This window comes from Athene cunicularia, assembly GCF_003259725.1.
Source record: "Athene cunicularia isolate RWA chromosome 2 unlocalized genomic scaffold, athCun1 chr2_part1, whole genome shotgun sequence".
In the NCBI taxonomy this organism is placed as follows: Eukaryota; Metazoa; Chordata; class Aves; order Strigiformes; family Strigidae; genus Athene; species Athene cunicularia.
In genome coordinates, this window is record NW_020799095.1 from 20,595,894 (window position 1) to 20,611,894 (window position 16,001).

Below are 16,001 nucleotides of genomic sequence, written 5' to 3' on the forward strand. Positions count from 1 at the left end.
ATAGCGTGGCCAGCAGGGACAGGGAAGGGATCTGACCCCTGTCCTGGGCACTGGTGAGGCCGCCCCTCGATTCCTGTGTTCAGTTTTGGGCCCCTCACTACAAAAAGGACATTGAGTGACTCGAGTGTGTCCAGAGAAGGGCAACGGAGCTGGTGCAGGGTCTGGAGCACAGGTCTGATGGGAAGCGGCTGAGGGAACTGGGGGTGTTTGGTCTGGAGAAGAGGAGGCTGAGGGGAGACCTCATCGCCCTCTACAGCTACCTGAAAGGAGGGTGCAGAGAGCTGGGGATGAGTCTCTTTAACCAAGTAATAAGTCATAGGACAAGAGGGAATGGCCTCAAGTTGCCCCAGGGAAGGTTTAGACTGGATATTAGGAAGCATTTCTTTCCAGAATGGGTTGTTAGGCGTTGGAATGGGTTGCCCATGGCAGTGGTGGAGTCCCCATCCCTGGCGGTGTTTAAGAGTCAAGTCGACTTAGCACTGAGGGATCTGGTGTAGTTGGGAACTGATTCTGTGATAACAATTTCACTGCAGATGAAATTGGCACTCCAGTTGATAGAGCTTTCCAGTTTTACTTGTCATGCTAGTCAAGTGACAGTAATTTGAATCCTAAAATAATGTTTTTAATCACTTGACAAGAATGACACCTTGATTATGGAAAGGTTTATACGTGAACATGTTCCGTTTACACTCAAAATGGAAGTCAAATTAAAAGGCAGATGTATAGAATTAACAAAATTAAACTTGACATCTACTGTGTATCCAATCCTTGAAATTTATTTTTTTTATGTGAGCCCAGAAGTGGTGGCATTAAATACATTTGGCAAAGCAGCATATTAAAAAACGAAATGGCAAGGAATAATTTGCTTATCAATGTCTAGTTAGGGACAGGTCAGCTACTGTCACTTAAAATATTCACGAACAAATGTAATTGAATATACACAGTAAAGTAATTATGTAGCAAAGAAGTGTGGTTTTATTTTTAAATTACACTGTTCTTTCAAAGCTCAGATGATTCTGTTGCTACCATTAAATTTGAAAATTACAAATGGCAGTCTTCAGGAGAGGTATGGGCCTTTTGGATCCTACAGCTGTCAGTCATACAGCTTCAGTAGAATACTACTGAAGGCTTCCAAGCAGCTAATTCCAGACCCCAGCCTTCCTGTATGGATTTTCTCTGTTTCCCCTCCTGCCCTATCTCCAAAACTGATACCACAATTACTCTGAGCATGTGGGGGAATCGTGAAGAAAGTTCAGAGCCTGGAACAGAAGCTCCCATCTGGAGTGAGAGGATGGTGGCACCCGGAGCCTCATGAGAGAAGCACGTGTGTCCTCTGTTTGGTGGCAAAGGGGAAGATAAGAAGAAAAGGACTACCTGTTGGCTGGACTTCTGGAGTAGCACTAAACTAGAAACATTTATGTTTCTTACTGTCAGTTGCAAGATAAAATTGACAGCACCAGTTTAAATGCAGACAACCTATACTGACCCTGGTGAATCATTTTAGTGAAAGGTGTGTCAAGGCTGATGATTTTGCTTAAAGATGGGATAGAGACAAAGCTCTGAAAGCTTGTCAGATGGATTAAGCAAACAAGAAACCTATTGAAGCTACTTTCAAGTGTGATAAGACATAGCTGTGTTTGTTACTGGAGTAAATTGTTGCTGTTGTGGTTGGTGCATTAAGTCCTTGCCATGCTCCCATTTATTTGCAAAATACTCTAGCTAATTCATAACTAGTAAATTACATTATGCATAACTGCATGCATACTAAATTACAGTGGGATTTTTAACACTTTCTGTGTTGCCTTAGTACACAGTTTCTAGGCAGTGAATCTTGTGGATTTATGCAAGGTCCTGTGTGGATGGTCATGTTAAATTGCATAGTCAGTCTGAGCTCAGCACTGCTAGCCATGACAGTATTCAACTGGCACCATCAAAATGCTTCATTAATTAGGAAGCAGAAGCCAAAGAAAGGAAGAGCAGATGCATATAAGAAAGCAAGTTCTTTATGTGCTACTTTTCGTATTTGGCTGTATAGTGTGGGAAAAATTGACAAAGCCTAGTAAAAAAAAAAAGCAGGTGTCATTGAGAGGTGATAGTCGTCTTGTCTGCAACAGCTGAATTTAGCTCCTGAATATTCACTATAGTGTGTCTCCTCTAACCTGATGAGGCTCTTCACTGTGTTGTTTGGACTCACAGGCAGCCCTTTACTTTATTGCAGTTTATTTTGCTGAAGCTATCTCATACTGTGGGAAGAAAATTGCTGTGAGTGACTATGATGATACATTAGCCCCTTGTGTATGACCTTACTAATACACTGTAGAAGTCTTTCTTTCTAAGATCTTGGACATGAAAGATAAGAAGTGGCAATGGTGGGGCTAATACTTGGCATCTGTAGTGATGGTAAGCAAAAGTGGCTAAAACTGATGAACTGGAATGGTTGTTGATGGGAAATAAAGATCGTTTATCCATGCGCACATGTGTGTATGCATACGTATACCCATACATGCCTACCACAGGATTAAGGACTATATTCTTCTTTAGCATTTAGGTAACTGACCCTAGTTACTTGAAATTCAGTACAGTATTATGACAGTTCAGCTTGGAAGTTTGCACTCTCAGCATGGGGAATGTCACCTTCTTTTAAAGGGCCTGGATAGCTGTGGGTTAACACCAGCATTATACCATCTCTTCAGAAGAGACTGGCTTGTTCTTTCTGTCAAGAGTGACAAGCATTCACCCTTCAGTTAACTTTAGTAAGGCTAGGCAGAGCTTCAGTAAATCTGTGAATTTTCCCAAACAATTAACATTATAAGTAAAACTTACTTGGAAATAAGTTGTAAGTAGTGGGGTTTGAATTTAGTAATACCTGAGCTAGTTCCATACTGACGAGCTGTGTAGTCATATTTATGTAATGTTTGGACTGGATTTTCTTTTAATAGTTGATTTTGATGTGTTAAAGGAACTTTGCTTAAAGTTTTCATTTCTGACTGGGAGTCTTAAAGGTGCCGAAGTCCCTTTAAGAAGCGTGAAGTTAGGAGAAGTTTTATTTACAGTTGGCCTAGAGGGTTGCTGATGATTAGATTTCTTTGAATGTCTTGAAATCCATAAGACTATAAACCACTCATCTAAAGTATACAAGAACTGGGCCAGTATCTGTTGTACTTACTGCAGTGTACCAACTTGTATGAGTTTTAAGAAATCCTATTAAAATACCAAATGAGATTTGACTGTAGCCATATGCTAAATTGCAAAACTAGAGCATAGGACAAAAGGTCACTGTTTTATTTGTTATAGAACTTTCTTTGTTAACTACACATTCATCCAACTCTGAATATCCATCCTGCTATCTAGTTTAATTAAGTTTTGTCACTTAGAGTGCTTATCCCATATTTAGAACTCAGACATTTTTGAATAATGCTATTAAGTGTACAGATTTTTTGGCAACTAAGACGACCACAATTAAATGTTATCTTCTATGTGTGTATCATCCTGTTGCTCGTAGTACTCTGCAGAAGTTTTAAAATGTATTTCTGAGGTTACGAACATGAAAAATCTTATTTGTGTCTTGAAATTTAGATGTATAATGAGAGCTCATGTCTTTAGTTAATTGTTGTATTTGCCAGATTTATTGATCGGTGTCCCTCTCCTTGTCTCTCTCCTTTCCACTCTGCAAGCAGTTTATCTACTGTGTTTACTTGTTGTGAGTCAACAAAATCATCTACTTAGCTGTTGCCAAGATTTTTTTTTATTTATTGTAGCACAGATCTTTAACATTTTAGCTGTGTGGATTATATGGTTAATACGACTTAATAAATAACTTTTTTAGCTTAAAGAAAACTGAATAACTTGCAGTCCACTCTTACAGTTGTAGCACATTTTATTAAACATTTAAGTATGCAGACAAGTGTAATTTTTCCCATCCTTAAACACCAAGAAAAAAAGGCACTATAGCTTCTCCAGGTCTTGTTACGAAGCTTTAACTAGGAAGAAAATAGAATTTCATCTCAGCATTCCATTAAACTTATAACAAATTAAGAAGAATTAAATTATACTGATGATTGCAATTTACGTCTATGAAACTGTCTCTCTTTAGAGCTATGATTTTGCTTCTGGGCAGCCTCAGGAAAAGAACTCTAAACTCCTGCTCGCCAGAAAGAACTGAAGCTGCTTTATGTAGGAACTTTATTTGATATGATTTTTCATTGTTTATAAGATTTTTTTTTTTGTTTTCAAATTTTTTGTGAGGAAGTTGATTTTTATAAATCCTATGCCTAAGCTGGAAAGATGAAATCTAAATAGTCCCTTTAGAGAAATTGGAGCTTTAGGCAAGCTTCCCCTGTCCTCCATATTAAAAGCTAAAAAAGGGCTCTCTGCAAATACAGTGTTCGATCTCTGCTTGTTTTCTAAATGTCAAACTGCAAGACAAGTTTATTTAAATACTTTCTTAGTGTTACTTGTTGACATAGCAGTTGTCTGAGTTTCTATGAGGGTGTCATTTGATCACTGGAAGAAAAGGCGTAAATTAGACAACAAAAAAAAGAGAAGTTGAGAACCTTGGAGCTGGAACTGTTTTGGTGGCCTGTAAATACTTGTTGTCATTGGTTTCATGCTCTTGGGACTTGTCTGAAACATGCTTTCCATATTGAACTAGAGACTAGATTGAATTAAATTTATATAATCTTTGACTGCATTGCAGCATTGTGAAGGTCCGAAACTATTTTAGCTCAGTTCAGTCAGGTTTTCCTTACCTTGCTTTTTAAATTTCCCCCCATGTATGTATATATACCTATACCTATGTCTAATATATATACCTATGTCTAATCTATCCAGATAGATCAAATATGTGTGTGTATTTATATGTGTGTTTATGAATGCATGCATACTGTAACCTATATTGACAAAATAATCTGCATCTTGCTGCATTTTTCATACTCCTGGTGAATCTGCCAGTGCGGGTGAAGCTTTGCCTGCTGCGTTAGGCAATGCACCAGCCCTGCAGATGCTCTTGTGGCTGTCTTTAGCTACACCATGGGTTTTCCAAACAACCCTTGTCTCCCCTCTCCCCCTGCCGAAGTATCAGTCCTGCCTGCTAAGCCATATCTCTTCTCACAACATGATAATGCCTATGTGGAGAAAATGTTAGTCTGGGATCTCGATTTTTTCCCTATATTAAATTTCTTGAGTTGAAAACCAAATTGTGCTTAGATATTTCAAAGAATTGTTTGAATGCTCTTCTGTGATAAAAATTGCTAGAGGTAATAATCAGTTTCTTAAGTTTCCCTCTTATTTAAAGGGAGGAGTAAAAGTAAACTTGCACCAAATATTTGGTGCACTTGTTGACCCCTTTGTGACTTGGCTGGAGAAAGGGATGGATTTGGTCTTGAAACTGCTTTGATCTAGGGAAGAAATAGTGTTGCTTGGTTGTGGAAAAATGACATGTTTAATTGTGTAAAACAAGGCTGTATTAATCTCTTCCTGTTCTGTTAAAAAGTCTGCTTTTTTTGGTGGAAGTAGTGGAGAATTTCACAGGGGAGTAAAAAGGGATCTCAAGAAATAAGTGCTCAAAATAAGAATAGAGAAGAAAAAGAAATGGCACTCAAGGGTGATAGCTGCATCTGAAGTGAGAGATGAGTAAAAATATATGAAAGAAAAATGCTCTAGTTTTGACTAAACTGGACTACTAGCCCACAGTATAACTTAATATTGTTATGCTTATAAAAAGTAAAGATAACTTTTATTTCATCAAGCAAAACTTATTTAATATTTCAATTAAAATTTATCAAGTTTTGTAGAAATTACAAATACTGCTTTAGAGACCTAAAGTTGTATGAATATCATTAATTATTCCTTTTCCACGTGTTCTTGTTTACAGACCAGTCTTTCCATATGGGGATGGGGAAGTCTTGGCCTTGTGCTTTTTCTAGTAACTTTTGGACCCTTCGCTATATTTTACTTTGTATTTTATATCCTCTGCTTTGTGGGTGGGTAAGTATACTAGTGTTTCATATAATTTACTATGAAAGTAAAGTTTTAGTGTGTATGTTAGCAAATAGTTTGCTCTGAAAATCTGAAGTGACTTCTATGAAATTGGTATTTCCACATTTAAGCAGCTGTAAGCAAAAAATTTTTTTCTTGAGATGTCAATTTTATCAGAAGTATTTTTTTTTCCATTGTTGAGTAGTTCTTACACTATCTTTGGCTATGCAAAAAAGATTTTTTGATTTACAAGGGAAAAAAAGGACCTTTTTGTAACAGGTGTTAGAGGACAAATACATAAAACCAATGTTAACTTCATTTCATACTTTCTATTACTGTGTCAGTTCATTTCCAGGTACTTACTAAGTGTCTGTGTCCCCTTTAGCACAATCTCATTTTCCTGCTAAGGGTACTTCATTCATGAGGAAAGTGTAGATTTTTCCTGGGTGTGTGGAAATGATGCTATATCTGGAACAAGTAGATCTGTTCACCAGCTGTAGACATTTTGTAGTTTATATATAAGAAGGGAGCAAATGTGATGTTTTTATAGCCCTTAGCACCTTTGTTACATTGTATATTATAAAGTTTGCCTTGTATAACCATTGAAACTTTTTTAATGACAAGTTTACATGTATTAGTGGGATATTCCTACTTCCTCACTCATAAGACTAATCTACAGAACAATAACATTTCTAGGTTTTTCAAGACCTGCTTGAATTCTAATGGTGTGTTTGGGCTATTTTTAATATTTTATTCCTTGAAAATACTCTTTTAACCTTCTTATTGGATACAGTACAGAATGTATGTATGTTCCTGTATATCTCATCAAAAAATGTAATAGAGGTTAGAGTCTACAGTTAGAGCTGCAACATATGGGTTTCAACTGTATTAAATATGGAAATCCATCTCTGAGAAATCAGAATAGTCATACTACTAGAGCGAGGATGTAGCTAAAGTAAAACTAACTTTTAAGTAAATGCTTTTGTCTTGTTAGGTCTTGATGTATGTATGATTGGCATATTTTGCTGGTGGTTTGTCTAGTGCAAAAAGCAAAGAGCTCATCCAGAGAGCGAGAGTTCATCCATTTACTGTTTTGTGTTACCACTTGCTTAGTATTTGCAGTATGAAAAATAATGTGGGATATAATAATTTCGTAAGAGCTTATATTTCCTTCTTGCTTAAATTCAGTTGCTTGGCTTTTCAAAGCTTAAGAGTCAAAGCAGGCTCTCATGAAATATGTCTGAAGTCAGCTACAGTTTGCCACTGTGAGACTGCCTCTAGTGCCTGAGCTCGCTCATTCTCAAGTCATCTCTGATAACTGTGATTATTTTGCTGCTTTAGTTTGTTTTTGTAGCTAGTCAGTGGATAAATTCGTCTCATGGTAGTGTATCTGTTAGAGAGATGAATACAAATTCTGCTTTACTGCATATTTACTTATAGCTAAAAATGAAGTCTCAGCCCTTCCAGTAGAACGTCATTACTTCATTACTTTAACATACACATCTTCTTGGCTAAGCCTGTGATCTGGCCCTTTTTTTAGACTGTTAATCTTTTTCAGTGACACACCTACTTTAAGTTTTAACATTGAGCATACAGAACCTTGAGTGCTAACTAGGTCAAACAGGTTTATATCTAAATTATTTTTGCCTACTCTTTAGAATTAATTCCTGTGAAGTTACGCAAAATACTTGGTCATATTTCCCTTAGAAACAAACAAATTAATGTTATGAAGTAACTTTTTTCACTTATAATTAGTAATTATATGTCATAAAATCATTTATAGATTTTAATCTTATGGCTATAGTAATGTCCTTAATACTTACAATGTCCTTATCTGGAGCAAAATAACAATTTTGGACATGGACTTTTATGGTAGAATTTTATGTTGAAACTTTGAGTTCTTATGCAATTTGTCATGCAGTTTTCTAACTTTTTATACTTGCTCAAAACCAGTGGCCTGTATCAAAGGTTTCTGACTCCCACTAGCTGGGAGTACATTTCTGCCCCATTTTGCAGTTCAAACAAAAGAAAATGTTGAATCGTAGCTGATTGCATTCTTAGTATTGACCTAAGCATTTAAACTGTACACCAGCAAGTTGTGAAGGAAGACCATGGTGATAGCATATCTGTATCAACATAATCTGTTTATACTGTTTCACTTGTTATGTGTTACCTAATTATTTCATTTTGATTTACACTCTGCACTGATAACTTGTAGTAGGTGTACTATAGCTGTTTGTGTGCATGGAAGGGTACCGAAACCATTTGTGTATATGAATAAAAGCTCTAAATCAAAAGTTGTTGTTTCATTTTGTTTTGTTTCAAGACTGATTTATAACATGTTAGCTTTTTTGGTCTTGGTACATCCCTTTTCAATTCCGGATCTGGTAACTCATTGCCTAGGGAACTGAGCTCTTTCCACCAAAAACAGTAGGCAAAAGGTAGCTAGTTTCTTTAACCTGTGTAGCCAAGACTATTGTTATACATAAAATAATTTTTGTCTCTACTTCAAGTATTGGTGCAAACCCCTTAACCTGAGTGCTGGGCCTGTGTTTTACAATCTGCCTTTTCCTTGTGCTGTAAATGTTTCTTACCTTTCTCTCCTTCCCTCTTTCGGTCCCATGCAAGTAAAATATTGTGAATTGTGTCTCTGTCAACAGCCTTAGGCTTCTGATGTTGCGAGAACTGAAATTTCTTGGACCATCAAATGCTTTGCCGTTTAAAGGAATTTTCCCTGTTGTCAAAAACTATAATTATTGATACTTAATTGCCTATGTGTGACTGGCTGCCTACATTGATGATTCTAATTGCTGATCAAATTGAAAATGGTTCTGAAGCTGCTTTTTCACTTTCACAAAGCATTCAGCTGAGGCTGTTACTTTCAGACTTGAGGGGAAAATGATAAATCTGTAGTCTCAATTTTTTTATCTTTCACCTTTGTTCTGTTGTTAATTAGTCCCTGTGAAAAGCTGACCTTCCAATAATGTTTGGAAGAACTCAGAACCAAAATTTAGGTAAAATACAATCTTTTTCTGCCCTATTCATTTAGAGAAAAGACTAAAACAATTTCTCTTTCACTGTATTGAATATCCTCTTGATGAATTAGATAAGCATTTACACTAGAAGTTTCTGGTTAGTGAACAGATACACTTGAATGGTCAGGCTATGTATCCTCTAATGCGCACAAGATTTTAAATTAGAGAGTAAAATGTATTCGTTTCTGCTGTAGAGGCTGAAACTCCTAGCATTTCTAGCTTCAAAAGGAAAATAAGTCATTTAAGAAGATGAGCATGTATTTAAATTATAGTGGTGGCATATTAGTATTTTTGAATGAATTATTAACTTTAAAAGTGTTACAACATTTGAGAGAAAACAGGTGTATAATCTATAGCTAGTTGCTTCCAAGGCCTCAATCCTTTTGAATAAAAGACGAAAAGTACCTTTCCTGTCCTTGCCTTCACACCATTGAGTTGCTGATACTTTTTTTTTCCCTAAAATTAATTTTAACTCTAAATATGTATTTGGGGTATAATGTTTTCTTTAAAAGAAAACAGGTTTCTAATAGAAAGGTAGTAGATAATAAAAAGAACACCCGAACTTTTTAATAATTAAAAACACTAACAACCCCCTCCCAACCTAAAACTACTTTTAAGCACTGTGAAATTAATATTAAGATTTTTCTAAGCAAGCTTTTGTCCTTGAACTGAATTATGATGCTACTAGCAACACTGGTATTATGATTTTCAAACTATCTGGAAGTATCTGGAGCAAAAGAGCAATTAGACCAGCTTTTATTTTTTGTCTTCGTATGTGGAAAGTACATGTGGCTGACAGATAATGATGGCTGCAAGGGAATCAGTATCAAGTGAAATTTTCTTGTGCATTATCAAGTTACCAATAATAATTTTTTGCAGATTTTTTTTTTTATTCTGGTCATGGAATTGTTTAGATATAAATGACCACCCCCTTGTTTCTGGATTACTGAGTCTCTGGAGTACTTAAAAAGAAGGGTTCCAAGTTTGGGAATGAAAACCTCAGACTGGCATATTTTGCCATGTCTAGGAATTTTATTGTAATCATATGAGTATCATATATCAACAACAATCTATATTAAGATACTGTATTATGTCATCACGCTTCAAGCCTGGCATAACTTTGTGAGTTCCTGTGGTCATAAATATTGGTTAGTTGGCCTTTAAATTGAATGCTTTGAAATTAGTCTAAAAAGCTATGCATGTTTAGCCATACCAAGACTATCTGAGCAGCGGTATCTTCATATTCTTTTTATGCTTGACTTTTCAAAGGCTTTGACTATGCTATGGTATGGCTATGGTACAGCCTTTAGGTTTCAGGTATTTTTTTAGTAAAAACAGCTTTACGTGTTGCTGTGCCCCAGTGTCATAATCTGTAAATTACTGCTGTTGTAGTAAGATTGAACTTTTTGTAATGGTTGCTTTTTTCCATATGCCTCCACTATATCCTCCACAGTAATAAAATTGACTGCTGTCTTGCTTAACTATAAGTCATAATTTAAATATCATTGTAGAGTTGTGAGGGAAGAAGATAATGAATTTCTGATCTAACATTGTTTTAAAATAAATGGGTCAGGAGTGCATTTCTTTAAATTTTATATGCTGAATTAATTAAAAACCAAATAACAACAAAATGCAAAAAAAATTCCAACATTTCCAAAAAACTCGCAACCTCCAAAAACCACAATACCTTGTGTTTGACTCTATTCTCTAGACTTTTTCCTTGACTGTTCATATGCAGCCTGGCAGGACTACTGTTTTCAGTTTTGTTGTTGTTGCCTTTTTTTTTTTTTTTTTTTTTTTTTTTTTTTTTAATTTGCAGCTTAAAGTAAGTTCCCAGTTGAAAACTTTTTGTTTTTTGTTTAAACACATGCAACCAGTAATTTCTTACTATGCTTACTACATAAGTTTCTTCCTGGTCTGTGTTTTTGTGGCTTATGCTACAATATGGTGGCCTGAATGTATCTTTAAAGAGCTTATTTCTTCATAGGGTTGAAGTAAAAGAATCTTGTATAAATACAACCAGAGCAGCTTATGTGTGTACCCCTCTTTCTGTGTACTAATATTTGTCAGCATAGGTAACATGCCATCACAGGTTCTTCTTATGCATCAGGCTGTGTAGTATAGATTGTGCCGCAGATCTGCTATGTGATAAGGATATATCAAGACTGATAATACAAGACTGGGAAACTTCATTATTAGTATTGTGTCAGTTATTTTGAGCAGAACACTGCACATGAAAGAGCACTGTACTAGTAAAGTAAATGGTAAGAATTGTCATATATTTAATTTTATAACTTGTTGTGAAATATTTTCTAGATGGGGAAAAAATGTTGTTCTAGCTGGTCTTTTTTTTTTTTTTTCTTTTCCATTTTAGGGGCTTTGTGGTCACTCTTTTATTTGGAAAAAGCAACTCGGAAAAATATCTTGAGCAGTGTGAACATTCATTTCTTCCTTGTACATCAGTTGGGATCCCTAAGGTAAGGAGAGTTTACTGGTTTTACCTTCTAGATCAGATTTTTAACTTTGAAAATTAGGATGGTGATAGTAATCAGTTTTAATCTAAGAACTGTATCCATTTCCCAAGGTAAAAGAGCGTTTTAATGTTTTTAGTCAGCTGCAATGTGCAGTTGAAATTTTCTTCTTTGAAATACAAGCATTTTAAGCATTTATGCAAAGCTTGTGTGGTGTTTTTTTGTGTGGGTTTTTTTTTTGTTGTTTGTTTTTCCCCAAGTACTGTTTCTGGCTTTATTATGAGAAATGAGTAAGGTATAACTGGCTGATACTATCTGTGAGGAAATTACTAAATCATTCCTTTCTAAACTGTTTGTTTGGGTTGGGTTGTGGTTTTTTTTCGCAGGAGTGGTAGCTGTTTCTTGCAAGATTTTCAGGACTCTAGGATTCTTCCATCACTGGATCTGTAGTTTCTTCAGTTTTGATTTGATTATTTGTGGTCAGAAAGTTGCTTGCCTAAGGTTAAACTGTAATAAATTCTAGATTTACAGTACTCAAGGATTTACCAGTTTTTATCTTTGACTGTCTTTAAGGCCAAGATGAAATTCTGGAAATGCCTAGATAAATGTGGAGCAGCAATGAGATCTTCTTTTTCAATTGTTTTCTTTTTCACTTTTAACACACACATCATTTTGATTGATGGACCCAAATCCAGGGTTCCTAATTGGATAAATTTGTATCTGTTTAGTGCAGAATAAATTCTTAATAGCCAAGAGGTGGAATTTCTGGAAATTCCTGGTTTATGAACAGATATATCTTGGCAGCTCAGAAGTTTAGATATATTTGGGCCTAATCTATTTGTGCTCATTAGAACAGAGAAAACACTTTAACCCAAAGATTGCTAGTTATGTTATATTTAATCTCACAAATGTTTTGACTGAAATGTCCTGCCCTTTCTTAGCTGGCAGCTCTCTACTCTTCATGTTGTCTGTGAAAGGGGTGTGTGTTCAACTTTCTTGTCAGTAGTACATAAATTTATTCTGTGATTCAGCAGTATGTTTTCTAAGCATAGTTCATAGCTCAGGTGTTAAGTGCCCTTGGTTTTTGTGACTGGTTCATAACTCAGGGGTTAAGTCTTTGTTGAGTTAAATCTGGAACTTAAAATATATTCTAAATGATAAAGTAACATCACTGGTCCAAATGAAAAGTATAAAGTTTAAGGCTGAAAAAGGGCACGTCAGCAATCAACTAACAATTCTGTTCCATTAATGAAACCTCCTTTTAGGGGACTGAGGTTCTTGTCACTATTTAGTAACTTCAGTTTGTATATTATAATGGATTGTGGAGTGTTGTTTATGTCTCAAATTGAGAACAAATTTACAAGAAGATTCTGCCTTTTAAATTTCCTCTACATTGCTGAAACTTTTCTTTACGTTAATGTTAGTTTTTTTGAGCTCAGTACGAATGTGTGCTCCGTTTACTTTATCATGTGGGGTTTTTTTTTATATAATCCTTGCAAAGTCAGTAGTTTGGCTTCTGATTTGAGTGTGGGTTATTGACACATAACTTTTCTCAACTGACCTATCTTGACTAATCTCTGGATTTAAGTTTTGTAGTAAGAAACTATTTATTCTTATCTGGTTTACCAAATGGTGTTTGAAGTTGTTCTCCAACTAAAATCTGTCTTCTACAAATAGTGTTTTGTATTTCTTTTTTTCCACTGTATTAAAATAGCATTAGCTAGTTTAGATGTGCTTTTCAGTACTAGTGCAAAAGATGAGTCCTAACCAAAACCAAATGTGTGGTTTACTTGGGATTCCTATTTATAATTTCTTTATTAAATTTCTGCTGACTTTTCTTAATTGGAAAGCCTTATTTTTAACTTGACATTGTTTTCATGTTTAAAACTACTGTGGCCCTAAGTGGTCTTGAATAGTGCATATTCTTTCAAGTGGCTAGTATATAGGTTATGCTTCTTCCATGAACCAAGTACAAAATAAATTCACCTCGATATGAAATTATTTTGTGATACTCTCATTTTGGGAAATAATCTGATTATGTAAATTATTTATAAGAAGCTCTTTTCCCCAAAGGCAGCCAGAGTTTTATTGATTGTTTTGAAGGTTTTTTGTTATTTTAGGATTTTTTAGGCTAAGATGAATGTTCTAATGCTTGATTTTAAAGAAATCAGAATTCAGAGCACCAAAATTGTGGATGGAAATGCTATGTAGAATGTACCAGACTCTCAAGTTACAACACAGAATTTGGTGCCAATATGTTTCCTTGGTTGCTGCTTATTATGCTTATTAGTGAATATATAACAATGCCTCACATTAAGGAGACATAGTTATGTAAGTTTGGAAGATTATATACCTTTCTGCTATTTTTTTTTTTTCATACATGCAGGGAGGTTTAAAAATTAGGATTAGATTGCTTTTCTTTTTCCAAGTCTGTTTTGTATAACTTCTGTGTCAGGAATGTACTCGATGCTGCCATAATGTACTGGCTCTAAGATACACAGTTGTCTGCAGGTTTATATTAAAATAATCTTGAATTAAATACAAGTTTAGAGCTTTCTGAACTGTTAACTGGAATGCTATTTCCAGTAAAAATTATATATTCAGTCCAACTTTAACAGAAGTGTGGAATGTTCAGTTATTATCATAATTGATGTCTCTTATGCTTCATCCAAAAGACAAGGAGTTCCTGTAGGCTGAGTATAATATTGCCAAATTACTATAACAGTGATAACTTTTAAGTGCTAGTTGCGTATTTGATCCCTGACTAGTCTCTGAATCTCTTCATTTTGAGTCAGTTGGTCATATGTTATGTTATGGGTTTGATGCAGACATGTAAATCCCCTGTGTCTTGCCCACTTATGAAAAACCTGTGACAGAAAGCAAGCAATTTGGGAATCCAAATGAGGCGTTTCTCATAGTTAACAGTTACCTAGCATAGTTTCAAAAAAAAAGATTTTATAAAATATCTATTAGTTTAGTGAAGCAAAAGTCTGAAGTCTAAAAGCACGTAATTGCAGTGACTGAGTAGAGTCTGGCTTTCTTCACTCTGCGGCATCTCGCTTTGTGGAGTGTATGTCCCACATTCCTCCTAAATGCTTCCTACCTGCTTAAAATCAGTAGGTAGGTGTCAAATTTAGCAGTAACAAGTGATATTCATTTTTCCTAATTAATGATTTAATACTGGTGGAGTATGTCAAACAAATACTGTATATGAAGTGACAGTGAAATAAGATGGTTTGCTTCATGTGTGTTGAGTCCTTTCTTTTAAGTCAGTTTCCTAAGTCAGTGTCTGGAAGGCCAGGCTTAAAACTGGCAATGCTGTCCAAGTAGAAACTATGGTCAGCTGTTGTAAGTGCAATGAGATAAAAGCAGATATTGTAAATTTTAGGTGTCTTCAAACATATCAAAAGCAAGTGAAATTATACTGCATGTATGTAAACATTTCATCGAAGAGAAAAGAATATGAAAGAATGGTCTAACCTTGTAGCTGACTCGCTTTGAGCAGGAGGTTGGACAAGATGACTTCCTGAAGTCCAGACTGAAACCTGAATCAAGCCTATGAACATTCACATTTTTACCAAGTCAACTTGCATAGTTTCTGTGTGTCCCTCTTTCTTCAGGCTGCTGCTTTTTCTTCTCTGTTTTCCAAACGTGATTTTATGCATGCTGTACTCACACTTCAAAACTATCTTTTAACAATGTTGTTTAGCAATTTGAACTATGCTGTGCTTAGTAATATTTAATCATTCCATTCTGTATTGTTTTGTCTTGTCCCTGTCAAGACAAAAATATTTTGCAAATTTATTAGTATATAGCTGGAGCATTGTTTAAATATGAGTCAACTTCATTCACATTAAAGTAGCATTGAACTGTTCCCTTGTATTGAAAGATAAAAAATATGCAGAATTTTACAAAAAAATACTCTTGTGATACAGAGTTGGTTAAGTAGGAGGAGAAATGTTTTCTGGCCTCAGGTATTTCACTGCGAACTTCACTGTTAACTTGTTTGTATAAGAGATACTTAGAGACAGACACGTATTATAGAAACACTGGACATAGAGTTTATAATTTTTGCATTTACAATTTCTGGCAGTTTTGTGTTTCCAATACAGTAATAACTTTCTCTGTTGATCAAAGAATAAAATAACTTGATTTTTATTTGAACAATAGTGTATGTTGTTGGGTTATTTCTGTGAAAATAAAGGGGCTTATTACAGATTTCATCTTCAGTTTGTAGGAAGACACTGTATTAGTCCACTCAGAGAAACACTGATAAAGTGTGTTCTTTTTCAGTATGTCACTTGGCAAAAGTCAGTTCTGATGGAAGTCATTCTTGGAGTTAACTGCACTGAGTTGCAAGTTCTTCTATAAAATAATGTTTTGCCCTCTTGTTAATTACTTTTTAATTAGTGATTAGACAAGCAGTGGTACAAAAGAGTAATTTATCTTCTGGCATGTAGAATAAACTGAGATGGAAAAAGAAACTAAGAGGAAAAAAACACACACACCCCCCACCCCT

The 16,001-nt window shown here is 35.2% G+C and overlaps 1 protein-coding gene across 2 annotated transcripts in view; it reads left to right on the forward strand.

The window, feature by feature from the left end:
• The first annotated feature begins 5,872 nt into the window (after positions 1–5,872).
• SNX13 (sorting nexin 13) overlaps positions 5,873–16,001 on the forward strand; it is a 52,163-nt gene continuing 42,034 nt past the window's right edge. For both annotated transcript variants that reach the window (XM_026841971.1, XM_026841972.1), the window contains exons 1-2: positions 5,873–5,985; positions 11,386–11,488. The gene's annotated coding sequence lies outside the window, so the exon portion shown is untranslated. The remainder of the gene's footprint in view (positions 5,986–11,385; positions 11,489–16,001) is intronic.